General features: G+C 48.6%; 2 long non-coding RNA genes across 3 annotated transcripts in view; both read right to left on the reverse strand.

The window, feature by feature from the left end:
* Positions 1-1983: 1983 nt before the first annotated feature.
* Positions 1984-4082, reverse strand: LOC142732161 (uncharacterized). Of its 2 annotated transcripts, XR_012879378.1 has the most exons (4): positions 3965-4082; positions 3357-3451; positions 2457-2526; positions 1984-2223 (listed from the first exon to the last, which is right to left on the reverse strand). It is a non-coding gene; the product is annotated as an uncharacterized LOC142732161 (long non-coding RNA). The 2 variants fall into 2 exon arrangements; XR_012879377.1 differs by lacking the exon at positions 2457-2526.
* Positions 4083-4178: 96 nt separating this feature from the next.
* LOC142732160 (uncharacterized) overlaps positions 4179-26889 on the reverse strand; it is a 57026-nt gene continuing 34315 nt past the window's right edge. The window contains exons 4-5 of the long non-coding RNA XR_012879376.1: positions 4803-5184; positions 4179-4339 (exon numbers count right to left, since the gene is read on the reverse strand). This is a non-coding gene — a long non-coding RNA (uncharacterized LOC142732160). The remainder of the gene's footprint in view (positions 4340-4802; positions 5185-26889) is intronic.

Raw genomic sequence — 26889 nt, forward strand, 5'->3', positions numbered from 1 at the left:
ATATATGCCTGTGTACTATCAGTATATAGATATATGCCTGTGTACTATCAGTATATAGATATATGCCTGTGTGCTATCAGTATATAGATATAGGCCTGTGTACTATCAGTATATAGATATATGCCTGTGTACTATCAGTATATAGATATATGGCTGTGTACTATCAGTGTATAGATATATGCCTGTGTACTATCAGTATATAGATATATGCCTGTGTACTATCAGTATATAGATATATGCCTGTGTACTATCAGTATATAGATATATGCCTGTGTATTATCAGTATATAGATATATGCCTGTGTACTATCAGTATATAGATATAGGCCTGTGTACTATCAGTATATAGATATATGCCTGTGTACTATCAGTATATAGATATATGCCTGTGTGCTATCAGTATATAGATATATGCCTGTGTGCTATCAGTATATAGATATATGCCTGTGTGCTATCAGTATATAGATATATGCCTGTGTACTATCAGTATATAGATATATGCCTGTGTACTATCAGTATATAGATATATGCCTGTGTACTATCAGTATATAGATATATGCCTGTGTACTATCAGTATATAGATATATGCCTGTGTACTATCAGTATATAGATATATGCCTGTGTACTATCAGTATATAGATATATGCCTGTGTGCTATCAGTATATAGATATATGCCTGTGTGCTATCAGTATATAGATATATGCCTGTGTACTATCAGTATATAGATATATGCCTGTGTACTATCAGTATATAGATATCTGCCTGTGTACTATCAGTATATAGATATATGCCTGTGTACTATTAGTATATAGATATATGCCTGTGTACTATCAGTATATAGATATATGCCTGTGTACTATCAGTATATAGATATATGCCTGTGTACTGTCAGTGTATAGATATATGCCTGTGTACTATCAGTATATAGATATATGCCTGTGTACTATCAGTATATAGATATATGCCTGTGTACTATCAGTATATAGATATATGCCTGTGTACTGTCAGTGTATAGATATATGCCTGTGTACTATCAGTATATAGATATACGCCTGTGTACTATCAGTATATAGATATATGCCTGTGTACTATCAGTATATAGATGTATGCCTGTGTACTATCAGTATATAGATATATGCCTGTGTGCTATCAGTATATAGATATATGCCTGTGTGCTATCAGTATATAGATATATGCCTGTGTACTATCAGTGTATAGATGTATGCCTGTGTACTATCAGTGTATAGATGTATGCCTGTGTACTATCAGTATATAGATGTATGCCTGTGTACTATCAGTATATAGATATAGGCCTGTGTACTATCAGTATATAGATATATGCCTGTGTACTATCAGTATATAGATATATGCCTGTGTACTATCAGTATATAGATATATGCCTGTGTACTATCAGTATATAGATATATGCCTGTGTACTATCAGTATATAGATATATGCCTGTGTACTATCAGTATATAGATATATGCCTGTGTACTATCAGTATATAGATATATGCCTGTGTACTATCAGTATATAGATATATGCCTGTGTGCTATCAGTATATAGATATATGCCTGTGTGCTATCAGTATATAGATATATGCCAGTGTACTATCAGTATATAGATATATGCCTGTGTGCTATCAGTATATAGATATATGCCTGTGTACTATCAGTATATAGATATATGCCTGTGTGCTATCAGTATATAGATATATTGCTGTGTACTATCAGTATATATTTCTGTCACTTATTATTGTGGGGCACGAGGCGTGATGATGAATTTAACCTCCATGTACCTCAGTAATAGTAATTAACCCCTTCATGTACCTCACACATTAACCCATTATGACTGAGAAACATGATGGGGTTAATTACTATTAATGAGGTACATGGAGGTTACATTCATCATCACGCCTCGCGTCTCACATCAGAAAACGGAAGAACTTTTTTATTATTTTTTTATTACTGCTTGTAAAGTATCGTTTTGATATCGAAATCGCAATACTACACGAAGTATCGGTATCGGAGTCCAAATTCTGGTATCGTGACATCCCTAATGACCGCAGGACCGAAAAGCTCCGCACCCCCTATATAGATCTGGTATACGGCTCAGCTTCATCTACCTGATGATTCTCTGGGACATTGGGATTTTCCTCTGGACAGTCCTGGGAATACAGAGGACTGGGACATCTCTCTGGTGGATTTCTCCTACTGGATCCATCTGTAGGAAACACACAGGGACTGAATACATGACTACTGTATATCTGTCTATAGATCAGACACTTCTCTCTACACTTCTATGTGTACTGATCAGAGCCGGAATTACAATGTTGAGGTCCTCACTACCGGTGTCGATGTTCCTGCACCTTGTAAGCCGCAGGCCTAAAGTAGACTGTGCCCTACCAGAGCGAACGGCGGGGCGTAACTGGCTCCCTGCTCCACCATAGTATTTACCTGTATCTGCCTTCTGTGGACGCGGATACACATGAACGTGGCGGGACACAGGACGCCTCTATTTAGTTACCTGCAACCAAAAATGGTCTGGGTGTCACTTGCTTATTAGCCTCTTAAAGGCTGTGTACACCTCTGTAGGCAATATTTTCTATACATATTAATTAACCCCTTCACGACATGGCTATATACTTTCCAACTCCTGATGCCCTGGGCAGGTGTCACATAAATAAATATTGGCAGAATTGAACAGGGTTGTACTTTCCTGTCCGCCGGCTCTCTCCACAAGTGCCGGCACATCTCCCCCTTAGTTTAATCAAACTTATGCCAAACCCCTGCAGATAGCACCTCATCCCCTGTAGATAGCGCCACTGAAGCTCCCTCTAGGAGCGGAATCATTTGCCAGAGCGTTGCCGTCAACTTGGCTGGAAATTCTGCTTCTAGAGGGAGCCCCTGACGTCTCTGTCCATATATGGACAGTGATGTCAGGGACTCCTCTGGGAGTGGAATCCATGGCCTATTTTTGACCTGTTTAAGAGAACCATTTCTCAAATCTGACGTGTCACTTTAAGGGTATGTGCACACGGGGCTGATAAGATGCAGATTTTCTGCAAAGTATTTAATTGCGAGGAAATCTGCAGCGTATTACAGTAGTAGCAATGAGGGTGAGATTTTAACAAATCTCATCTACACGTCGCGCCAAAAATGAGTTTTGGACGTTCCGCCGTGTTTACGCCATGTGGAGACGTATCAGAAGTGGGAATAAGATTTTACTTATCCAAGACATTGTGAGATTGTTTTTTCAGAACACGTTGTACTTTATATTCGTGGTAAATTTAGCTTCATACATTCTGTGTTACAGTTACTAAGGATGAAGAAAGACACAAGTCCATCAAGACCAACCTATAATCCGACCGTGTTGATCCAGAGGAAGATAAACCCCCATGAGGTGGATGACAATTGTCTCATTAGGGGAAAACTCCTCCCCGACTCCAAATCTGGAAATCAGAATAAATCCCTGGATCAGCGTCCCATCTCCAGAATCTAGTGCCCAGAACTTGTAATATTAAAGAGAACCTCCGATTATACGGACATTATATAGGAAACTATTATACTGCCGGAGTGTGCCGATAATCGTCTTTCTACATGACTTGTATTACCAGGTTTACTTCTGACTACAGCACGACTGCCCATAGTCCTCGCTGCCGGCTGCCCATAACTCTGCATTAGGAGACAGCGCGTCCTGCCCGTCTTCATGGCTCCTGTATCCAGAACGGCCGCCAGCGCTGTACAATGTAATGTGACCTGTAATGCAGAGTTATGAGCAGCCGGCAGCACGAAACACAGGGATCTAATGTGATGTAAAAGGAGCCGAAATTGTGGAGCTCCTACATTACATGTCATTGTACACACGTGTATATGTGCTGCACATGACGGTATTAAGGCCTCAACATGCCGCCAGTGCCAGCCTGTGCCCACAGTAATGGCAATATATATCTGTCTCTTCTCACCTTGTGATGTGCGGGGCCGGTAGTCCTCCATCATGACCTCCTCGTACAGATCCTTGTGTCCTTCTAGATACTCCCACTCCTCCATGGAGAGATAGACAGTGACATCCTGACACCTTATAGGAACCTGACACACACAATGATACAGTCATTACCCAGACACCTCCAGTGCTGTTACTGGAGAATTTCCCAGCATTCCCAGCAGTGTCACCTCTCCAGTCAGCAGCTCAGTCATCTTGTAGATCAGTTCTAAGATCTTCTTCTCATGTATCCGGGAGTGAGGGGGAGGCTCTGTGATGGAACTACTGCTCATCCTCCTGACTCATGGATGATGGGAGTCGTACAGTCACCCGATGTCTTCTTCACTATTGTGTACTCCTGTGTATGGAGAGAGACACTTAGAGAACTGAACACAGTATTCCCCCCTCAGTAGAAAGAGGGAGATTGTGACCCCGCTGTATAGACCTCTAGTGACCCCACATCTGTAATACTGGAGACCTCACCTACAAAAAGACATTGAGAAAATAGAACGAGGCCAAAACTAAAAAGGAAATAATATTGGGGGGACTAGATGGACCATGTGCTCTCCTCCTGCCGTCATCTCCTATGTTTCTATATAGATGTCATCCTGATCCTCCTGGTTCCTGGTCATTCTCATTGCTCTACATTACTATTGCTGCATTGGTGACATGACACATAACTGACCATATTGGTGGCTGATCCTCAGCTTCTTGACGTCACTTGGAAGGTCTGGACGCTGTTATACAGGACACTGGATTCCTCCTATTATGTATTGTCCCTTCCCTATGTGTGACTTGTTCTATAATGTAGAAAAGTTTACCTCTCCGCTCAACAGGTAGATGATCTCCAAGGTGAAGTCTAATATTCTTCTGCTCATCTCATTCCTGTCCTTGTCCATTCTTGGTGGGTCATTCAGAAGGAACGTTGTGGAGGAGAAGATGAGAAAACTGGAGGAACTGGAGGATCTAGTACTGCAGATGTCTTTAGGAAGAAAGGAGAAGATGGAGATCATACAGGGGACATCATGTGTGACATACAGAACCTCACTTATTCATCATTGAGAGAAACATCTTCTCAGAGCCGTCACCACATGGAATAAAGGGGTATTCCCAACACGGACAACTCTCCCCAGGATATGCCAGAAATGTCTGATAGATGCGGCTCCACCTCTGGGTGGCCTTGTTAGGCGGTTTCCGTAGCTCCTATAGAAAAGAATGTAGAGACACAATCTGCTCAGGTCCTCCTGCTATATAATCTGCTGCCAACAGATCAGACGGGTGGTCAATGTGACAGATGCCCTTTATGAATGAATACACCCCTAATATACGTTTTTACAGATATTAGAAGTTACCTCAGAGATCCTGGATCTTCAGAGACATCTAAAATTCTTAATTATTATAGTATTCCCCTTTTCCTTGTAGATTATTTTACCTGATAGTAACTTTATTCACATCTGAAAGACAGATACTAACCATGGTTAATAGAAACCGGCTGTCAAGTGTGCAGGCGCGGAAGGTCCCGCCAGACCAGTGTGCAGGCGCGGAAGGTCCCGCCAGACCAGTGTGCAGGCGCGGAAGGTCCCGCCAGACCAGTGTGCAGGCGCGGAAGGTCCCGCCAGACCAGTGTGCAGGCGCGGAAGGTCCCGCCAGACCAGTGTGCAGGCGCGGAAGGTCCCGCCAGACCAGTGTGCAGGCGCGGAAGGTCTCGCCAGACCAGTGTGCAGGCGCGGAAGGTCCCGCCAGACCAGTGTGCAGGCGCGGAAGGTCCCGCCAAACCAGTGTGCAGGCGCGGAAGGTCCCGCCAGACCAGTGTGCAGGCGCGGAAGGTCCCGCCAGACCAGTGTGCAGGCGCGGAAGGTCCCGCCAGACCAGTGTGCATGCGCAGAACATCCCACCAATACAGTGTGTATGTCCTGGTAGTTTAGTGTGAGGAAGCAGCATGTATTGTGCGGTGTGTGCAGGATCTCTGCATCATCTTATCACTTAGCAGTCACATCTTACACACAGACTTCTGTAAAGCGTGACCTGTCCTCCATCGTCTACATTACTCGGTGCTTTTCCTTTTAAACCTGTTCCCCCACTTCTTCCTTATTCTGTGCTCCTTCTAGACCTGTCCTCTGCTTCTACATTACTCTGTGCTCCTCCTTCTAGACCTGTCCTCTGCTTCTACATTACTCTGTGCTCCTCCTTCTAGACCTGTCCTCTGCTTCTACATTACTCTGTGCTCCTCCTTCTAGACCTGTCCTCTGCTTCTACATTACTCTGTGCTCTTCCTTCTAGACCTGTCCTCTGCTTCTACATTACTCTGTGCTCCTCTTTCTAGACCTGTCCTCTGCTTCTACATTACTCTGTGCTCCTCCTTCTAGACCTGTCCTCTGCTTCTACATTACTCTGTGCTCCTCCTCCTAGACCTGTCCTGTGCTTCTACATTGCTCTGTGCTCCTCCTCCTAGACCTGTCCTCTGCTTCTACATTATTCTGTGCTCCTCCTTCTAGACCTGTCCTCTGCTTCTACATTACTCTGTGCTCCTCCTCCTAGACCTGTCCTGTTCTTCTACATTGCTCTGTGCTCCTCCTTCTAGACCTGTCCTCTGCTTCTACATTACTCTGTGCTCCTCCTTCTTCTAGACCTGTCCTCTGCTTCTACATTACTCTGTGCTCCTCCTTTTAGACCTGTCCTCTGCTTCTACATTACTCTGTGCTCCTCCTTCTAGACCTGTCCACCACCTTCGGCACAGTCGATCACACCCTCCTGATACAAATTCTCTAGTCCCTTGACATCACAGACTTGGCCCTCTCCTGGATCTCCTCATACCTTACCAACTAAAGATTTACTATCGCTCCCTCATGGGTCTCAGTGTTCTGGATCCCTTACTCTTCTCCATCTAAATCTTTGGTCAAATTTACCTCTGGTCTTGATGTTACCTCCCTGTTATCTAGAGTGTCTAACAGTTATCTCCTCCTTCTCCTCCCACTTCCTTAAGATTAACATGGAGAAAACGGAATCATCTTTTCCCCATTTCACTCAACCCCCTTACCAGAACTATCAAATCACAGTTAATGGCTCCACACATTTCCCCGTCTCACAGGTCCGCTGCATTGGGATAATCCTTAATTTCAAATAGCACAGCCAAGCGCTTACCACTTCTTGCTGCCTCAACCTCAAAAACTCTCTTGAAGTCAGTCTTTCCTCGAACAGACATAAATGCTAGTATATATGCCCTCATCATCTACTGTCTAGACTACTCCAACATCCTTCTCTGTGGCTTCCCATCTAAGACTATTGCACCCCTTCTACCCATTCTCAACTCAGCTGCAAGGGTAAATCTACCTTGTCCCCTCATTCCACCTCTGCGGTCACTGGCCACCCATTGCCTACTAAATTAAGTTATACATATTAAAAATGACATGCAAGGCTGTCAACAACCCGTCCCCTCCATACATCTCTGCCCTAATCTCCCAATACCTACCCACACCTAATCTCCGGTCCTCACAAGACCTTCTTTGTTCTCATTTTATCTGTTCCTCACATCATCATCTAGATTTCTCCCGTGCTTCCCCCACATTCTGACCTCTTTAGCCCAACTCATCAGATCTCTCCCACTATCCAAACCTTCACTAGTAACCTGAACATCCCCTCCTCAGAAAAGCTTACACCCTAAAATAACCGGCTGCCACTACTCCACCGGATGACCAGCTTCTACCCTCACCTACTGTCTCCTCTTGTAGTGTCTATGCGGGCAGGGTCTCTCCTATTGTAGAGTGCAGTCTATGTGGGCAAGGTCTCTCCTTCTCTTGTAGAATGTAGTCTATGTGGGCAGGGTCTCTCCTTCTCTTGTAGAGTGCAGTCTATGTGGGCAGGGTCTCTCCTTCTCTTGTAGAGTGCAGTCTATGTGGGCAGGATCTCTCCTTCTCTTGTAGAGTGCAGTCTACACGGGCAGGGTCTCTCCTTCTCTTGTAGAGTGCAGTCTACACGGGCAGGGTCTCTCCTTCTCTTGTAGAGTGTAGTCTACACGGGCAGGGTCTCTCCTTCTCTTGTAGAGTGTAGTCTACGAGGGCAGGGTCTTTCCTTCTCTTGTAGAGTGCAGTCTATGTGGGCAGGGTCTCTCCTTCTCTTGTAGAGTGTAGTCTATGTGGGCAGGATCTCTCCTCTTGTAGAGTGCAGTCTACACGGGCAGGATCTCTCCTTCTCTTGTAGAGTGTAGTCTATGTGGGCAGGGTCTCTCCTTCTCTTGTAGAGTGTAGTCTACGCGGGCAGGGTCTCTCATTCTCTTGTAGAGCGTAGTCTATGTGGGCAGGGTCTCTCCTTCTCTTGTAGAGTGTAGTCTACGCGGGCAGGGTCTCTCCTTCTCTTGTAGAGTGCAGTCTACGCGGGCAGGGTCTCTCCTCTTGTAAAGTGCAGTCTATGTGGGCAGGGTCTCTCCTTCTCTTGTAGAGTGCAGTCTACGCGGGCAAGGTCTCTCTCCTATTGTAGAGTACAGTCTACGCGGGTAGGGTCTCTCCTTCTCTTGTAGAGTGCAGTCTATGTGGGCAGGGTCTCTCCTTCTCTTGTAGAGTGCAGTCTACGCGGGCAGGGTCTCTCCTTCTCTTGTAGAGTGCAGTATATGTGGGCAGGGTCTCTCCTTCTCTTGTAGAGTGCAGGCTACGCGGGCAGCGTCTCTCCTTCTCTTGTAGGGTGCAGTCTACACGGGCAGGGTCTCTCCTTCTCTTGTAGAGTGCAGTCTACGAGGGCAGGGTCTCTCTCCTTCTGGACCAGTCTGTCATTCATTAATATTTGTCTCTTCTTATGTACTTAACCCCTTGGACACGCAGCCAATTCAAATTTTTCCTCCCTCCTTCCAAAAGCCAGAACTTTTTTTGTTTTTCCGTTGACATAGCCGTATGAGAACATGTCTTGTGCTGGACGTGAAGTAATTTTAAAAGGGGTTTTACACGATCAGACAACGGATGACCTCCACTGGATAGGTCATCAGTATATGATGGTGGGGGTCCGACACCCGGACCCCGAACAGATCAGCTGCTCCGGCTGCCGGATGTTTTGAACGGTATGCAGCAGTTGGAGCCGGAAGCAAATGGCTCCGACCACTGCACAGCGGATGTTCTGCAGAACTAAAGGCTCTGCTCCTATTCACTTTAAGGCCTCATTTACACGAGCGTGTGCATTTTGCGCGCGCAAAAAATGCAGCGTTTTGCGTGCGCAAAAGGTACTTGACAGCTCCGTGTGTCATCCGTGTATGATGCGCGGCTGCGTGATTTTCGCGCAGCCGCCATCATAGAGATGAGGCTAGTCGACATCAGTCACTGTCCATGGTGCTGAAAGAGTTAACTGATCGTCAGTAACTCTTTCAGCACCCTCGACAGTGCATTCCGATCACCATATCGAGTAACCTGTTTAAAAAAAAAAAAGAGGTTCGTACTTACCGAGAACTTCCCGGCCGTTGCCATGGTGACGCGTCCTTGGTGACGCGCCTCTCTTGACATCTGGCCCCACCTCCCTGGATGACGCGGCAGTCCATGTGACTGCTGCAGCCAGTGCTTGGCTTGTGATTGGCTGCAGCTGTCACTTGGACTGAATTGTCATCCCGGGAGGTCAGACTGGAGGAAGAAGCCGGGAGTTATCGGTAAGTCAGAACTTTTTTTTTTTTTTTACACGTTCACGTATATTGGAATCGGAAGTCACTGTCCAGGGTGCTGAACCAGTTTAACTCTTTCAGCACCCTGCACAGTGACTGTCTCCTGCCGGGTTCGGTCAAAACGAGTTCGGCCGAACCCGGTAAAGTTCGGTTCGCTCATGTCTAAGACACTCCGTTCGGATGTTTGTAAACAGAAAAGCACGTGGTGCTTTTCTGTTTACATTCAGTTTGACAGCTCTTGCGCGAATCACGCAGTTCATGCGGAAGTGCTTCCGTGCGACCTTCGTGGTTTTCACGCACCCATTGACTTCAATGGGTGCGTGATGCGCGAAAAACGCACAATTATAGAACATGTCGTGAGTTTTACGCAACGCACTCGCGCTGCACAAAATTCACGCATCGTCTGCACTGCCCCATAGAGTAATATAGGTGCGTACGACACGCGTGAAAAGCACGCGCGTATATTACGCTCGTGTAAATGAGGCCTAACACTGCAGCACGACCGCTCTATTCCGTGACCGGAGCATCTGCTTTCAGCATGGACGTCTGGTGCCCGGAGGCAGCCGGAGGAGTTGAGCGGTGTGGGGTCCGGGTGTCAGACCCCCACAGATCATATAACGATGACCTATCTGGTGGAGGTCATCAGTTGTCCGATCGTGGAAAACCCCTTTATTGTCCCCTATAATGTGCTGGGAAAGAGGAAACAATTGTGGGCTGGAATAGAGGAAAACGCAGTGAATCCTATTGATTTTTAGGTTTCGTTTTTGCGGCGTTCACCATGCGGTGAAAATGACTTGTTACCTTTATTCTCCGGCTCAATACGATTACGACGACACAAAATTTATAGATTTATCTTCGACAAGGAAAGAAAAATTTGTTCAAAAAAGAAAACAGTTTTGCGTCGCCATTTTGTGAGACAGAACGTTTTATATTTCCGGTGATTGCGCGGTGTGAGGGGTTTATATTTCCGTTGACTGCGCTGTGTGAGGGGTTTTATATTTCTGGTGATTGCGCGGTGTGAGGGGTTTATATTTCCGGTGATTGCGCGGTGTGAGGGGTTTATATTTCCGGTGATTGCGCGGTGTGAGGGGGTTTATATTTCCGGTGATTGCGCGGTGTGAGGGGGTTTATATTTCCGGTGATTGCGCGGTGTGAGGGGGTTTATATTTCCGGTGATTGCGCGGTGTGAGGGGTTTTATATTTCCGGTGATTGCGCGGTGTGAGGGGTTTTATATTTCCGGTGATTGCGCGGTGTGAGGGGTTTTATTTTTCCGGTGATTGCACGGTGTGAGGGGTTTTATATTTCCGTTGATTGCGCGGTGTGAGGGGTTTTATATTTCTGGTGTGAGGGGGTTTATATTTCCGGTGATTGCGCGGTGTGAGGGGTTTATATTTCCGGTGATTGCGCGGTGTGGGGGGTTAATATTTCGGGTTATTGCGCGGTGTGAGGGGTTTTAGATTTCCGGTGATTGCGCGGTGTGAGGGGTTTATATTTCCGGTGATTGCGCGGTGTGAGGGGGTTTATATTTCCGGTGATTGCGCGGTGTGAGGGGGTTTATATTTCCGGTGATTGCGCGGTGTGAGGGGTTTTATATTTCCGGTGATTGCACGGTGTGAGGGGTTTTATATTTCCGTTGATTGCACGGTGTCAGGGGTTTTATATTTCCGGTGATTGCGCGGTGTGTGGGGGGGGGGGGGGTTTAGATTTCCGGGGATTTCGCGGTGTGAGGGGTTTTATATTTCCGGTGATTGGGCGGTGTGAGGGGTTTTATATTTCCGGTGATTGCGCGGTGTGGGGGGGGGTTTTAGATTTCCAGTGATTTCGCGGTGTGAGGGGTTTTATATTTCCGGTGATTGGGCGGTGTGAGGGGTTTTATATTTCCGGTGATTGCGCGGTGTGAGGGGTTTTATATTTCCGGTGATTGCGCGGTGTGAGGGGTTTTATATTTCCGGTGATTGCGCGGTGTGAGGGGTTTTATATTTCCGGTGTGAGGGGGTTTATATTTCCGGTGATTGCGCGGTGTGAGGGGTTTATATTTCCGGTGATTGCGCGGTGTGGGGAGGGGGTGTTATATTTCCGGTGATTGCGCGGTGTGGGGGGGTTATATTTCCGGTGATTGCGCGGTGTGAGGGGTTTATATTTCCCGTGATTGCGCGGTGTGAGGGGTTTTATATTTCCGGTGATTGCGCGGTGTGTGGGGTTTTATATTTCCGGTGATTGCGCGGTGAGAGAGGTTTTATATTTCCGGTGATTGCGCGGTGTGAGGGGTTTATATTTCCAGTGATTGCGCGGTGTGAGGGGTTTATATTTCCGGTGATTGTGCGGTGTGAGGGGTTTATATTTCCGGTGATTGCGCGGTGTGGGGTGGTTATATTTCCGGTGATTGCGCGGTGTGAGGGGTTTTATATTTCCGGTGATTGCGCGGTGTGAGGGGTTTTATATTTCCAGTGATTGCGCGGTGTGAGGGGTTTTATATTTCCGGTGATTGCGCGGTATGAGGGAATTATATTTCCGGTGATTGCGCGGTGTTAGAGGTTTATATTTCCGGTGATTGCGCGGTGTGAGGGGTTTATATTTCCGGTGATTGCGCGGTGTGAGGGGTTTTATATTTCCGGTGATTGCGCGGTGTGGGGGGGTTTTATATTTCCGGTGATTGCGCGGTGTGAGGGGTTTATATTTCCGGTGATTGCGTGGTGTGAGGGGTTTATATTTCCGGTGATTGCGCGGTGTGAGGGGTTTTATATTTCCGGTGATTGCGCGGTGTGAGGGGTTTTATATTTCCGGTGATTGCGCGGTGTGAGGGGTTTATATTTCCGGTGATTGCGCGGTGTGGGGGGTTTATATTTCCGGTGATTGCGCGGTGTGAGGGGTTATATTTCCGGTGATTGCGCGGTGTGAGGGGTTTTATATTTCCAGTGATTGCGCGGTGTGAGGTGTTTATATTTCCGGTGATTGCGCGGTGTGAGGGGTTTTATATTTCCGGTGATTGCGCGGTGTGGGGGGTTGTATATTTCCGGTGATTGCGCGGTGTGAGGCGTTTTATATTTCCGGTGATTGCGCGGTGTGAGGGGTTTTATATTTCCGGTGATTGCGCGGTGTAAGGGGTTTTATATTTCCGGTGATTGCGCGGTGTGGGGGGTTTTATATTTCCGGTGATTGCGCGGTGTGAGGGGTTTATATTTCCGGTGATTGCGCGGTGTGTAATGTTTTATATTTCCGGTGATTGTGCGGTGTGGGGGGCTTATATTTCCGGTAATTGCGAGGTGTGAGGGGTTTATATTTCCTGTGATTGCGCGGTGTGAGGGGTTTTATATTTCTGGTGATTGCGCGGTGTGAGGTGTTTTTTATTTCCGGTGATTGCGCGGTGTGAGGGGTTTTATATTTCCGGTGATTGCACGGTGTGAGGGGTTTTATATTTCCGCTGATTAAGCGGTGTTAGGGGTTTTATATTTCTGGTGTGAGGGGGTTTATATTTCCGGTGATTGCGCGGTGTGAGGGGTTTATATTTCGGGTGATTGCGCGGTGTGAGGGGTTTTATATTTCCGGTGATTGCGCAGTGTGAGGGGGTTTATATTTCGGGTGATTGCGCGGTGTGAGGGGTTTTAGATTTCCGGTGATTGCGCGGTGTGAGGGGTTTATATTTCCGGTGATTGCGCGGTGTGAGGGGTTTTATATTTCCGGTGATTGCGCGGTGTCAGGGGTTTTATATTTCCGGTGATTGCGCGGTGTCAGGGGTTTTATATTTCCGGTGTGAGGGGGTTTATATTTCCGGTGATTGCGCGGTGTGAGGGGTTTATATTCCCGGTGATTGCGCGGTGTGAGGGGTTTTATATTTCCGGTGATTGCGCGGTGTGAGGGGTTTTATATTTCCGGTGATTGCGCGGTGTGAGGGGTTTTATATTTCCGGTGTGAGGGGGTTCATATTTCCGGTGATTGCGCGGTGTGAGGGGTTTATATTTCCGGTGATTGCGCGGTGTGGGGGGGGGGGGGGTTATATTTCCGGTGATTGCGCGGTGTGTGGAGGGTTATATTTCCGAAGATTGCGCTGTGTGAGGGGTTTATATTTCCCGTGATTGCGCATTGTGAGAGGTTTTATATTTCCCGTGATTGTGCGGTGTGAGGGGTTTTATATTTCCGGTTATTGCGCGGTGTGGGGGGTTTTATATTTCCGGTGATTGCGTGGTGTGAGAGGTTTTATATTTCCGGTGATTGCGCGGTGTGAGGGGTTTTATATTTCCGGTGATTGCGCGGTATGAGAGGTTTATATTTCCGGTGATTGTGCGGTGTGAGGGGTTTATATTTCCGGTGATTGCGCGGTGTGAGGGGTTTTATATTTCCGGTGATTGCGCGGTGTGGGGGGGTTTTATATTTCCGGTGATTGCGCGGTGTGAGGGGTTTTATATTTCCGGTGATTGCGCGGTGTGAGGGGTTTATATTTCCGGTGATTGCGTGGTGTGAGGGGTTTATATTTCCGGTGATTGCGCGGTGTGAGGGGGTTTATATTTCCGGTGATTGCGCGGTGTGAGGGGTTTATATTTCCGGTGATTGCGCGGTGTGGGGGGGTTTTATATTTCCGGTAATTGCGCGGTGTGAGGGGTTTATATTTCCGGTGATTGCGCGGTGTTTATATTTCCGGTGATTGCGCGGTGTGAGGGTTTTATATTTCCGGTGATTGCGCGGTGTGAGGGGTTTATATTTCCGGTGATTGCGCGGTGTGGGGGGTTTGTATTTCCGGTGATTGCGCAGTGTGAGGGGGTTTATATTTCGGGTGATTGCGCGGTGTGAGGGGTTTATATTTCCGGTGATTGCGCGGTGTTTATATTTCCGGTGATTGCGCGGTGTGAGGGTTTTATATTTCCGGTGATTGCGCGGTGTGAGGGGTTTATATTTCCGGTGATTGCGCGGTGTGGGGGATTATATTTCCGGTGATTGCGTGGTGTGAGGGGTTTATATTTCCGGTGATTGCGCGGTGTGTGGGGTTTTATATTTCCGGTGATTGCGCGGTGTGAGGGTTTTATATTTCCGGTGATTGCGCGGTGTAAGCGGTTTATATTTACGGTGTGAGGGGGTTCATATTTCCGGTGATTGCGCGGTGTGAGGGGTTTGTATTTCCGGTGATTGCGCGGTGTGAGGGGTTTTATATTTCCGGTGATTGCGCGGTGTGGGGGGTTCATATTTCCGGTGATTGCGCGGTGTGTGGCGGGGGGTTTATATTTCCGCTGATTTCGCGGTGTGAGGGCTTTTATATTTCCGGTGATTGCGCGGTGTGGGGGGTTTTATATTTCCGGTGATTGCGCGGTGTGAGTGGTTTATATTTCCGGTGATTGCGCGGTGTGTAATGTTTTATATTTCCGGTGATTGTGCGGTGTGGGGGGCTTATATTTCCGGTAATTGCGAGGTGTGAGGGGTTTATATTTCCTGTGATTGCGCGGTGTGAGGGGTTTTATATTTCCGGTGATTGCGCGGTGTGAGGGGTTTATTTTTCCGGTGATTGCGCGGTGTGAGGGGTTTTATATTTCCGGTGATTGCGCGGTGTGAGGTGTTTTTTATTTCCGGTGATTGCGCGGTGTGAGGGGTTTATATTTCCGGTGATTGCGCGGTGTGAGGGGTTTTATATTTCCGGTGATTGAGCGGTGTGAGGGGTTTTATATTTCCGGTGTGAGGGGGTTCATATTTCCGGTGATTGCGCGGTGTGAGGGGTTTATATTTCCGGTGATTGCGCGGTGTGGGGGGGGGGTTATATTTCCGGTGATTGCGCGGTGTGTGGAGGGTTATATTTCCGAAGATTGCGCTGTGTGAGGGGTTTATATTTCCCGTGATTGCGCATTGTGAGAGGTTTTATATTTCCCGTGATTGCGCGGTGTGAGGGGTTTTATATTTCCGGTGATTGCGCGGTGTGGGGGGTTTTATATTTCCGGTGATTGCGTGGTGTGAGAGGTTTTATATTTCCGGTGATTGCGCGGTGTGAGGGGTTTTATATTTCCGGTGATTGCGCGGTATGAGAGGTTTATATTTCCGGTGATTGTGCGGTGTGAGGGGTTTATATTTCCGGTGATTGCGCGGTGTGAGGGGTTTTATATTTCCGGTGATTGCGCGGTGTGAGGGGTTTATATTTCCGGTGATTGCGTGGTGTGAGGGGTTTATATTTCCGGTGATTGCGTGGTGTGAGGGGTTTATATTTCCGGTGATTGCGCGGTGTGAGGGGGTTTATATTTCCGGTGATTGCGCGGTGTGAGGGGTTTATATTTCCGGTGATTGCGCGGTGTGGGGGGGTTTTATATTTCCGGTAATTGCGCGGTGTGAGGGGTTTATATTTCCGGTGATTGCGCGGTGTTTATATTTCCGTGATTGCGCGGTGTGAGGGTTTTATATTTCCGGTGATTGCGCGGTGTGAGGGGTTTATATTTCCGGTGATTGCGCGGTGTGGGGGGTTTGTATTTCCGGTGATTGCGCGGTGTGAGGGGTTTTATATTTCCGGTGATTGCGCAGTGTGAGGGGGTTTATATTTCGGGTGATTGCGCGGTGTGAGGGGTTTTAGATTTCCGGTGATTGCGCGGTGTGAGGGGTTTATATTTCCGGTGATTGCGCGGTGTGAGGGGGTTTATATTTTTGGTGATTGCGCGGTGTGAGGGGTTTTATATTTCCGGTGATTGCGCGGTGTGAGGGGTTTTATATTTCCGGTGATTGCGCGGTGTCAGGGGTTTTATATTTCCGGTGATTGCGCGGTGTGAGGGGTTTTATATTTCCGGTGTGAGGGGGTTTATATTTCCGGTGATTGCGCGGTGTGAGGGGTTTATATTCCCGGTGATTGCGCGGTGTGAGGGGTTTTATATTTCCGGTGATTGCGCGGTGTGAGGGGTTTTATATTTCCGGTGATTGCGCGGTGTGAGGGGTTTTATATTTCCGGTGTGAGGGGGTTCATATTTCCGGTGATTGCGCGGTATGAGGGGTTTATATTTCCGGTGATTGCGCGGTGTGGGGGGGGGTTATATTTCCGGTGATTGCGCGGTGTGTGGAGGGTTATATTTCCGAAGATTGCGCGGTGTGAGGGGTTTATATTTCCTGTGATTGCGCGGTGTGAGAGGTTTTATATTTCCCGTGATTGCGCGGTGTGAGGGGTTTTATATTTCCGGTGATTGCGCGGTGTGGGGGGTTTTATATTTCCGGTGATTGCGTGGTGTGAGAGGTTTTATATTTCCGGTGATTGCGCGGTGTGAGGGGTTTTATATTTCCGGTGATTGCGCGGTATGAGAGGTTTATATTTCCGGTGATTGTGCGGTGTGAGGGGTTTATATTTCCGGTGATTGCGCGGTGTGAGGGGTTTTATATTTCCGGTGATTGCGCGGTGTGGGGGGGTTTTATATTTCCGGTGATTGCGCGGTGTGAGGGGTTTTATATTTCCGGTGATTGTGCGGTGTGAGGGGTTTATATTTCCGGTGATTGCGTGGTGTGAGGGGTTTATATTTCCGGTGATTGCGCGGTGTGAGGGGGTTTATATTTCCGGTGATTGCGCGGTGTGAGGGGTTTGTATTTCTGGTGATTGCGCGGTGTGAGGGGTTTTATATTTCCGGTGATTGCGCAGTGTGAGGGGGTTTATATTTCGGGTGATTGCGCGGTGTGAGGGGTTTATATTTCCGGTGATTGCGCGGTGTTTATATTTCCGGTGATTGCGCGGTGTGAGGGTTTTATATTTCCGGTGATTGCGCGGTGTGAGGGGTTTATATTTCCGGTGATTGCGCGGTGTGGGGGATTATATTTCCGGTGATTGCGTGGTGTGAGGGGTTTATATTTCCGGTGATTGCGCGGTGTGTGGGGTTTTATATTTCCGGTGATTGCGCGGTGTGAGGGTTTTATATTTCCGGTGATTGCGCGGTGTAAGGGGTTTATATTTACGGTGTGAGGGGGTTCATATTTCCGGTGATTGCGCGGTGTGAGGGGTTTGTATTTCCGGTGATTGCGCGGTGTGAGGGGTTTTATATTTCCGGTGATTGCGCGGTGTGGGGGGTTCATATTTCCGGTGATTGCGCGGTGTGGGGCGGGGGGTTTATATTTCCGCTGATTTCGCGGTGTGAGGGCTTTTATATTTCCGGTGATTGCGCGGTGTGGGGGGTTTTATATTTCCGGTGATTGCGCGGTGTGAGTGGTTTATATTTCCGGTGATTGCGCGGTGTGTAATGTTTTATATTTCCGGTGATTGTGCGGTGTGGGGGGCTTATATTTCCGGTAATTGCGAGGTGTGAGGGGTTTATATTTCCTGTGATTGCGCGGTGTGAGGGGTTTTATATTTCCGGTGATTGCGCGGTGTGAGGGGTTTATTTTTCCGGTGATTGCGCGGTGTGAAGGGTTTTATATTTCCGGTGATTGCGCGGTGTGAGGTGTTTTTTATTTCCGGTGATTGCGCGGTGTGAGGGGTTTATATTTCCGGTGATTGCGCGGTGTGAGGGGGTTTATATTTTTGGTGATTGCGCGGTGTGAGGGGTTTTATATTTCCGGTGATTGCGCGGTGTGAGGGGTTTTATATTTCCGGTGATTGCGCGGTGTCAGGGGTTTTATATTTCCGGTGATTGCGCGGTGTGAGGGGTTTTATATTTCCGGTGTGAGGGGGTTTATATTTCCGGTGATTGCGCGGTGTGAGGGGTTTATATTCCCGGTGATTGCGCGGTGTGAGGGGTTTTATATTTCCGGTGATTGCGCGGTGTGAGGGGTTTTATATTTCCGGTGATTGCGCGGTGTGGGGGGGGGTTATATTTCCGGTGATTGCGCGGTGTGGGGGGGGTTATATTTCCGAAGATTGCGCGGTTGTGAGGGGTTTATATTTCCCGTGATTGCGCGGTGTGAGAGGTTTTATATTTCCCGTGATTGCGCGGTGTGAGGGGTTTTATATTTCCGGTGATTGCGCGGTGTGGGGGGTTTTATATTTCCGGTGATTGCGCGGTGTGTGGGGTTTTATATTTCCGGTGATTGCGCGGTGTGAGGGGTTTATATTTCCGGTGATTGCGCGGTGTGAGGGGTTTATTTTTCCGGTGATTGCGCGGTGTGAGGGGTTTATATTTCCGGTGATTGCGCGGTGTGGGGGGGTTATATTTCCGGTGATTGCGCGGTGTGAGGGGTTTTATATTTTCGGTGATTGCGCGGTGTGAGGGGTTTTATATTTCCGGTGATTGCGCGGTGTGAGGGGTTTTATATTTCCGGTGATTGCGCGGTATGAGGGGATTATATTTCCGGTGATTGCGCGGTGTGAGGGGTTTTATATTTCCGGTGATTGCGCGCTGTGAGGAGTTTTATATTTCCGGTGATTGCGCGGTGTGGGGGGTTTATATTTCCGGTGATTGCGCGGTGTGAGAGGTTTATATTTCCAGTGATTGTGCGGTGTGAGGGGTTTATATTTCCAGTGATTGCGCGGTGTGAGGGGTTTTATATTTCCGGTGATTGCGCGGTGTGGGGGGGTTTTATATTTCCGGTGATTGCGCGGTGAGAGGGGTTTTATATTTCCGGTGATTGCGCGGTGTGAGGGGTTTATATTTCCGGTGATTGCGCGGTGTGAGGGGTTTATATTTCCGGTGATTGCGAGGTGTGAGGGGTTTATATTTCCGGTGATTGTGCGGTGTGGGGGGCTTATATTTCCGGTAATTGCGAGGTGTGAGGGGTTTATATTTCCTGTGATTGCGCGGTGTGAGGGGTTTTATATTTCCAGTGATTGCGCGGTGTGAGGGGTTTATTTTTCCGGTGATTGCGCGGTGTGAGGGGTTTTATATTTCCGGTGATTGCGCGGTGTGAGGTGTTTTTTATTTCCGGTGATTGCGCGGTGTGAGGGGTTTACATTCCGGTGATTGCGCGGTGTGAGGGGGTTTATATTTTTGGTGATTGCGCGGTGTGAGGGGTTTTATATTTCCGGTGATTGCGCGGTGTGAGGGGTTTTATATTTCCGGTGATTGCGCGGTGTCAGGGGTTTTATATTTCCGGTGATTGCGCGGTGTGAGGGGTTTTATATTTCCGGTGTGAGGGGGTTTATATTTCCGGTGATTGCGCGGTGTGAGGGGTTTATATTCCCGGTGATTGCGCGGTGTGAGGGGTTTTATATTTCCGGTGATTGCGCGGTGTGAGGGGTTTTATATTTCCGGTGATTGCGCGGTGTGGGGGGGGGGTTATATTTCCGGTGATTGCGCGGTGTGGGGGGGGGGTTATATTTCCGAAGATTGCGCGGTGTGAGGGGTTTATATTTCCCGTGATTGCGCGGTGTGAGAGGTTTTATATTTCCCGTGATTGCGCGGTGTGAGGGGTTTTATATTTCCGGTGATTGCGCGGTGTGGGGGGTTTTATATTTCCGGTGATTGCGCGGTGTGTGGGGTTTTATATTTCCGGTGATTGCGCGGTGTGAGGGGTTTATATTTCCGGTGATTGCGCGGTGTGAGGGGTTTATTTTTCCGGTGATTGCGCGGTGTGAGGGGTTTATATTTCCGGTGATTGCGCGGTGTGGGGGGGTTATATTTCCGGTGATTGCGCGGTGTGAGGGGTTTTATATTTTCGGTGATTGCGCGGTGTGAGGGGTTTTATATTTCCGGTGATTGCGCGGTGTGAGGGGTTTTATATTTCCGGTGATTGCGCGGTATGAGGGGATTATATTTCCGGTGATTGCGCGGTGTGAGGGGTTTTATATTTCCGGTGATTGCGCGCTGTGAGGAGTTTTATATTTCCGGTGATTGCGCGGTGTGGGGGGTTTATATTTCCGGTGATTGCGCGGTGTGAGAGGTTTATATTTCCGGTGATTGTGCGGTGTGAGGGGTTTATATTTCCAGTGATTGCGCGGTGTGAGGGGTTTTATATTTCCGGTGATTGCGCGGTGTGGGGGGGTTTTATATTTCCGGTGATTGCGCGGTGAGAGGGGTTTTATATTTCCGGTGATTGCGCGGTGTGAGGGGTTTATATTTCCGGTGATTGCGCGGTGTGAGGGGTTTATATTTCCGGTGATTGCGAGGTGTGAGGGGTTTATATTTCCGGTGATTGCGCGGTGTGAGGGGGTTTATATTTCCGGTGATTGCGCGGTGTGAGGGGTTTATATTTCCGGTGATTGCGCGGTGTGGGGGGGTTTTATATTTCCGGTGATTGCGCGGTGTGAGGGGTTTATATTTCCGGTGATTGCGCGGTGTGAGGGGTTTATATTTCCGGTGATTTCGCGGTGTGAGGGTTTTATATTTCCGGTGATTGCGCGGTGTGGGGGGTTTATATTTCCGGTGATTGCGCGGTGTGAGGGGTTTATATTTCCGGTGATTGCGCTGTGTGGGGGATTATATTTCCGGTGATTGCGTGGTGTGAGGGGGGTTTATATTTCCGGTGATTGCGCGGTGTGTGGGGTTTTATATTTCCGGTGATTGCGCGGTGTGAGGGTTTTATATTTCCGGTGATTGCGCGGTGTGAGGGGTTTATATTTCCGGTGTGAGGGGGTTTATATTTCCGGTGATTGCGCGGTGTGAGGGGTTTGTATTTCCGGCGATTGCGCGGTGTGAGGGGTTTTATATTTCCGGTGATTGCGCGGTGTGGGGGGTTCATATTTCCGGTGATTGCGCGGTGTGGTGCGGGGGGTTTATATTTCCGCTGATTTCGCGGTGTGAGGGGTTTTATATTTCCGGTGATTGCGCGGTGTGGGGGGTTTTATATTTCCGGTGATTGCGCGGTGTGAGGGGTTTATATTTCCGGTGATTGCGCGGTGTGTAATGTTTTATATTTCCGGTGATTGTGCGGTGTGGGGGGCTTATATTTCCGGTAATTGCGAGGTGTGAGGGGTTTATATTTCCTGTGATTGCGCGGTGTGAGGGGTTTTATATTTCCGGTGATTGCGCGGTGTGAGGGGTTTATTTTTCCGGTGATTGCGCGGTGTGAGGGGTTTTATATTTCCGGTGATTGCGCGGTGTGAGGTGTTTTTTATTTCCGGTGATTGCGCGGTGTGAGGGGTTTTATATTTCCGGTGATTGCACGGTGTGAGGGGGTTTATATTTTTGGTGATTGCGCGGTGTCAGGGGTTTTATATTTCCGGTGATTGCGCGGTGTGAGGGGTTTTATATTTCCGGTGTGAGGGGGTTTATATTTCCGGTGATTGCGCGGAGTGAGGGGTTTATATTCCCGGTGATTGCGCGGTGTGAGGGGTTTTATATTTCCGGTGATTGCGCGGTGTGAGGGGATTTATATTTCCGGTGATTGCGCGGTGTGAGGGGTTTTATATTTCCGGTGATTGCGCGGTGTGAGAGGTTTTATATTTCCGGTGATTGCGCGGTGTGAGGGGTTTATATTTCCGGTGATTGCGCGGTGTGGGGGGGGGGTTATATTTCCGGTGATTGCGCGGTGTGGGGGGGGGTTATATTTCCGAAGATTGCGCGGTGTGAGGGGTTTATATTTCCCGTGATTGCGCGGTGTGAGAGGTTTTATATTTCCCGTGATTGCGCGGTGTGAGGGGTTTTATATTTCCGGTGATTGCGCGGTGTGGGGGGTTTTATATTTCCGGTGATTGCGCGGTGTGAGAGGTTTTATATTTCCGGTGATTGCGCGGTGTGAGGGGTTTATATTTCCGGTGATTGCGCGGTGTGAGGGGTTTATATTTCCGGTGATTGCGCGGTGTGAGGGATTTATATTTCCGGTGATTGCGCGGTGTGGGGGGGTTATATTTCCGGTGATTGCGCGGTGTGAGGGGTTTTATATTTCCGGTGATTGCGCGGTGTGAGGGGTTTTATATTTCCGGTGATTGCGCGGTATGAGGGGATTATATTTCCGGTGATTGCGCGGTGTGAGAGGTTTATATTTCCGGTGATTGCGCGGTGTGAGGGGTTTATATTTCCAGTGATTGCGCGGTGTGAGGGGTTTTATATTTCCGGTGATTGCGCGGTGTGGGGGGGTTTTATATTTCCGGTGATTGCGCGGTGTGAGGGGTTTTATATTTCCGGTGATTGCGCGGTGTGAGGGGTTTATATTTCCGGTGATTGCGAGGTGTGAGGGGTTTATATTTCCGGTGATTGCGCGGTGTGAGGGGGTTTATATTTCCGGTGATTGCGCGGTGTGAGGGGTTTATATTTCCGGTGATTGCGCGGTGTGGGGGGGTTTTATATTTCCGGTGATTGCGCGGTGTGAGGGGTTTATATTTCCGGTGATTGCGCGGTGTGGGGGGTTTATATTTCCGGTGATTGCGCGGTGTGAGGGGTTTATATTTCCGGTGATTGCGCGGTGTGGGGGATTATATTTCCGGTGATTGCGTGGTGTGAGGGGGTTTATATTTCCGGTGATTGCGCGATGTGTGGGGTTTTATATTTCCGGTGATTGCGCGGTGTGAGGGTTTTATATTTCCGGTGATTGCGCGGTGTAAGGGGTTTATATTTCCGGTGTGAGGGGGTTTATATTTCCGGTGATTGCGCGGTGTGAGGGGTTTGTATATCCGGTGATTGGGCTGGTGTGAGGGGTTTTATATTTCCGGTGATTGCGCGGTGTGGGGGGTTCATATTTCCGGTGATTGCGCGGTGTGGGGCGGGGGGTTTATATTTCCGCTGATTTCGCGGTGTGAGGGGTTTTATATTTCCGGTGATTGCGCGGTGTGGGGGGTTTTATATTTCCGGTGATTGCGCGGTGTGAGGGGTTTATATTTCCGGTGATTGCGCGGTGTGTAATGTTTTATATTTCCGGTGATTGTGCGGTGTGGGGGGCTTATATTTCCGGTAATTGCGAGGTGTGAGGGGTTTATATTTCCTGTGATTGCGCGGTGTGAGGGGTTTTATATTTCCGGTGATTGCGCGGTGTGAGGGGTTTATTTTTCCGGTGATTGCGCGGTGTGAGGGGTTTTATATTTCCGGTGATTGCGCGGTGTGAGGTGTTTTTTATTTCCGGTGATTGCGCGGTGTGAGGGGTTTATATTTCCGGTGATTGCGCGGTGTGAGGGGGTTTATATTTTTGGTGATTGCGCGGTGTGAGGGGTTTTATATTTCCGGTGATTGCGCGGTGTGAGGGGTTTTATATTTCCGGTGATTGCTCGGTGTCAGGGGTTTTATATTTCCGGTGATTGCGCGGTGTCAGGGGTTTTATATTTCCGGTGTGAGGGGGTTTATATTTCCGGTGATTGCGCGGTGTGAGGGGTTTATATTCCCGGTGATTGCGCGGTGTGAGGGGTTTTATATTTCCGGTGATTGCGCGGTGTGAGGGGTTTTATATTTCCGGTGATTGCGCGGTGTGAGGGGTTTTATATTTCCGGTGTGAGGGGGTTCATATTTCCGGTGATTGCGCGTTGTGAGGGGTTTATATTTCCGGTGATTGCGCGGTGTGGGGGGGGTTATATTTCCGAAGATTGCGCGGTGTGAGGGGTTTATATTTCCCGTGATTGCGCGGTGTGAGAGGTTTTATATTTCCCGTGATTGCGCGGTGTGAGGGGTTTTATATTTCCGGTGATTGCGCGGTGTGGGGGGTTTTATATTTCCGGTGATTGCGCGGTGTGTGGGGTTTTATATTTCCGGTGATTGCGCGGTGTGAGGGGTTTATATTTCCGGTGATTGCGCGGTGTGAGGGGTTTATATTTCCGGTGATTGCGCGGTGTGAGGGGTTTATATTTCCGGTGATTGCGAGGTGTGAGGGGTTTATATTTCCGGTGATTGCGCGGTGTGAGGGGGTTTATATTTCCGGTGATTGCGCGGTGTGAGGGGTTTATATTTCCGGTGATTGCGTGGTGTGGGGGGGTTTTATATTTCCGGTGATTGCGCGGTGTGAGGGGTTTATATTTCCGGTGATTGCGCGGTGTGGGGGGTTTATATTTCCGGTGATTGCGCGGTGTGAGGGGTTTATATTTCCGGTGATTGCGCGGTGTGGGGGATTATATTTCCGGTGATTGCGTGGTGTGAGGGGGTTTATATTTCCGGTGATTGCGCGGTGTGTGGGGTTTTATATTTCCGGTGATTGCGCGGTGTGAGGGTTTTATATTTCCGGTGATTGCGCGGTGTAAGGGGTTTATATTTCCGGTGTGAGGGGGTTTATATTTCCGGTGATTGCGCGGTGTGAGGGGTTTGTATTTCCGGTGATTGCGCGGTGTGAGGGGGTTTATATTTTTGGTGATTGCGCGGTGTGAGGGGTTTTATATTTCCGGTGATTGCGCGGTGTGAGGGGTTTTATATTTCCGGTGATTGCGCGGTGTCAGGGGTTTTATATTTCCGGTGATTGCGCGGTGTGAGGGGTTTTATATTTCCGGTGTGAGGGGGTTTATATTTCCGGTGATTGCGCGGTGTGAGGGGGTTTATATTCCCGGTGATTGCGCGGTGTGAGGGGTTTTATATTTCCGGTGATTGCGCGGTGTGAGGGGTTTTATATTTCCGGTGATTGCGCGGTGTGAGGGGTTTTATATTTCCGGTGTGAGGGGGTTCATATTTCCGGTGATTGCGCGGTGTGAGGGGTTTATATTTCCGGTGATTGCGCGGTGTGGGGGGGGGGTTATATTTCCGGTGATTGCGCGGTGTGGGGGGGGTTATATTTCCGAAGATTGCGCGGTGTGAGGGGTTTATATTTCCCGTGATTGCGCGGTGTGAGAGGTTTTATATTTCCCGTGATTGCGCGGTGTGAGGGGTTTTATATTTCCGGTGATTGCGCGGTGTGTGGGGTTTTATATTTCCGGTGATTGCGCGGTGTGAGGGGTTTATATTTCCGGTGATTGCGCGGTGTGAGGGGTTTATATTTCCGGTGATTGCGCGGTGTGAGGGGTTTATATTTACGGTGATTGCGCGGTGTGGGGGGGTTATATTTCCGGTGATTGCGCGGTGTGAGGGGTTTTATATTTTCGGTGATTGCGCGGTGTGAGGGGTTTTATATTTCCGGTGATTGCGCGGTGTGAGGGGTTTTATATTTCCGGTGATTGCGCGGTATGAGGGGATTATATTTCCGGTGATTGCGCGGTGTGAGAGGTTTATATTTCCGGTGATTGTGCGGTGTGAGGGGTTTATATTTCCAGTGATTGCGCGGTGTGAGGGGTTTATATTTCCAGTGATTGCGCGGTGTGAGGGGTTTTATATTTCCGGTGATTGCGCGGTGTGGGGGGGTTTTATATTTCCGGTGATTGCGCGGTGTGAGGGGTTTTATATTTCCGGTGATTGCGCGGTGTGAGGGGTTTATATTTCCGGTGATTGCGAGGTGTGAGGGGTTTATATTTCCGGTGATTGCGAGGTGTGAGGGGTTTATATTTCCGGTGATTGCGCGGTGTGAGGGGGTTTATATTTCCGGTGATTGCGCGGTGTGAGGGGTTTATATTTCCGGTGATTGCGCGGTGTGGGGGGGTTTTATATTTCCGGTGATTGCGCGGTGTGAGGGGTTTATATTTCCGGTGATTGCGCGGTGTGGGGGGTTTATATTTCCGGTGATTGCGCGGTGTGAGGGGTTTATATTTCCGGTGATTGCGCGGTGTGAGGGGGTTTATATTTCCGGTGATTGCGCGGTGTGAGGGGTTTATATTTACGGTGATTGCGCGGTGTGGGGGGGTTTATATTTACGGTGATTGCGCGGTGTGTGGGATTATATTTCCGGTGATTGCGTGGTGTGAGGGGGTTTATATTTCCGGTGATTGCGCGGTGTGTGGGGTTTTATATTTCCGGTGATTGCGCGGTGTGAGGGTTTTATATTTCCGGTGATTGCGCGGTGTGAGGGGTTTATATTTCCGGTGTGAGGGGGTTTATATTTCCGGTGATTGTGCGGTGTGAGGGGTTTGTATTTCCGGCGATTGCGCGGTGTGAGGGGTTTTATATTTCCGGTGATTGCGCGGTGTGGGGGGTTCATATTTCCGGTGATTGCGCGGTGTGAGGGGTTTTATATTTCCGGTGATTGCGCGGTGTGGGGGGTTTTATATTTCCGGTGATTGCGCGGTGTGAGGGGTTTATATTTCCGGTGATTGCGCGGTGTGTAATGTTTTATATTTCCGGTGATTGTGCGGTGTGGGGGGCTTATATTTCCGGTAATTGCGAGGTGTGAGGGGTTTATATTTCCTGTGATTGCGCGGTGTGAGGGGTTTATTTTTCCGGTGATTGCGCGGTGTGAGGGGTTTTATATTTCCGGTGATTGCGCGGTGTGAGGTGTTTTTTATTTCCGGTGATTGCGCGGTGTGAGGGGTTTTATATTTCCGGTGATTGCACGGTGTGAGGGGGTTTATATTTTTGGTGATTGCGCGGTGTCAGGGGTTTTATATTTCCGGTGATTGCGCGGTGTGAGGGGTTTTATATTTCCGGTGTGAGGGGGTTTATATTTCCGGTGATTGCGCGGTGTGAGGGGTTTATAT

Source organism: Rhinoderma darwinii, unplaced genomic scaffold, assembly GCF_050947455.1.
Source record: "Rhinoderma darwinii isolate aRhiDar2 unplaced genomic scaffold, aRhiDar2.hap1 Scaffold_897, whole genome shotgun sequence".
Taxonomy (NCBI): Eukaryota; Metazoa; Chordata; class Amphibia; order Anura; family Rhinodermatidae; genus Rhinoderma; species Rhinoderma darwinii.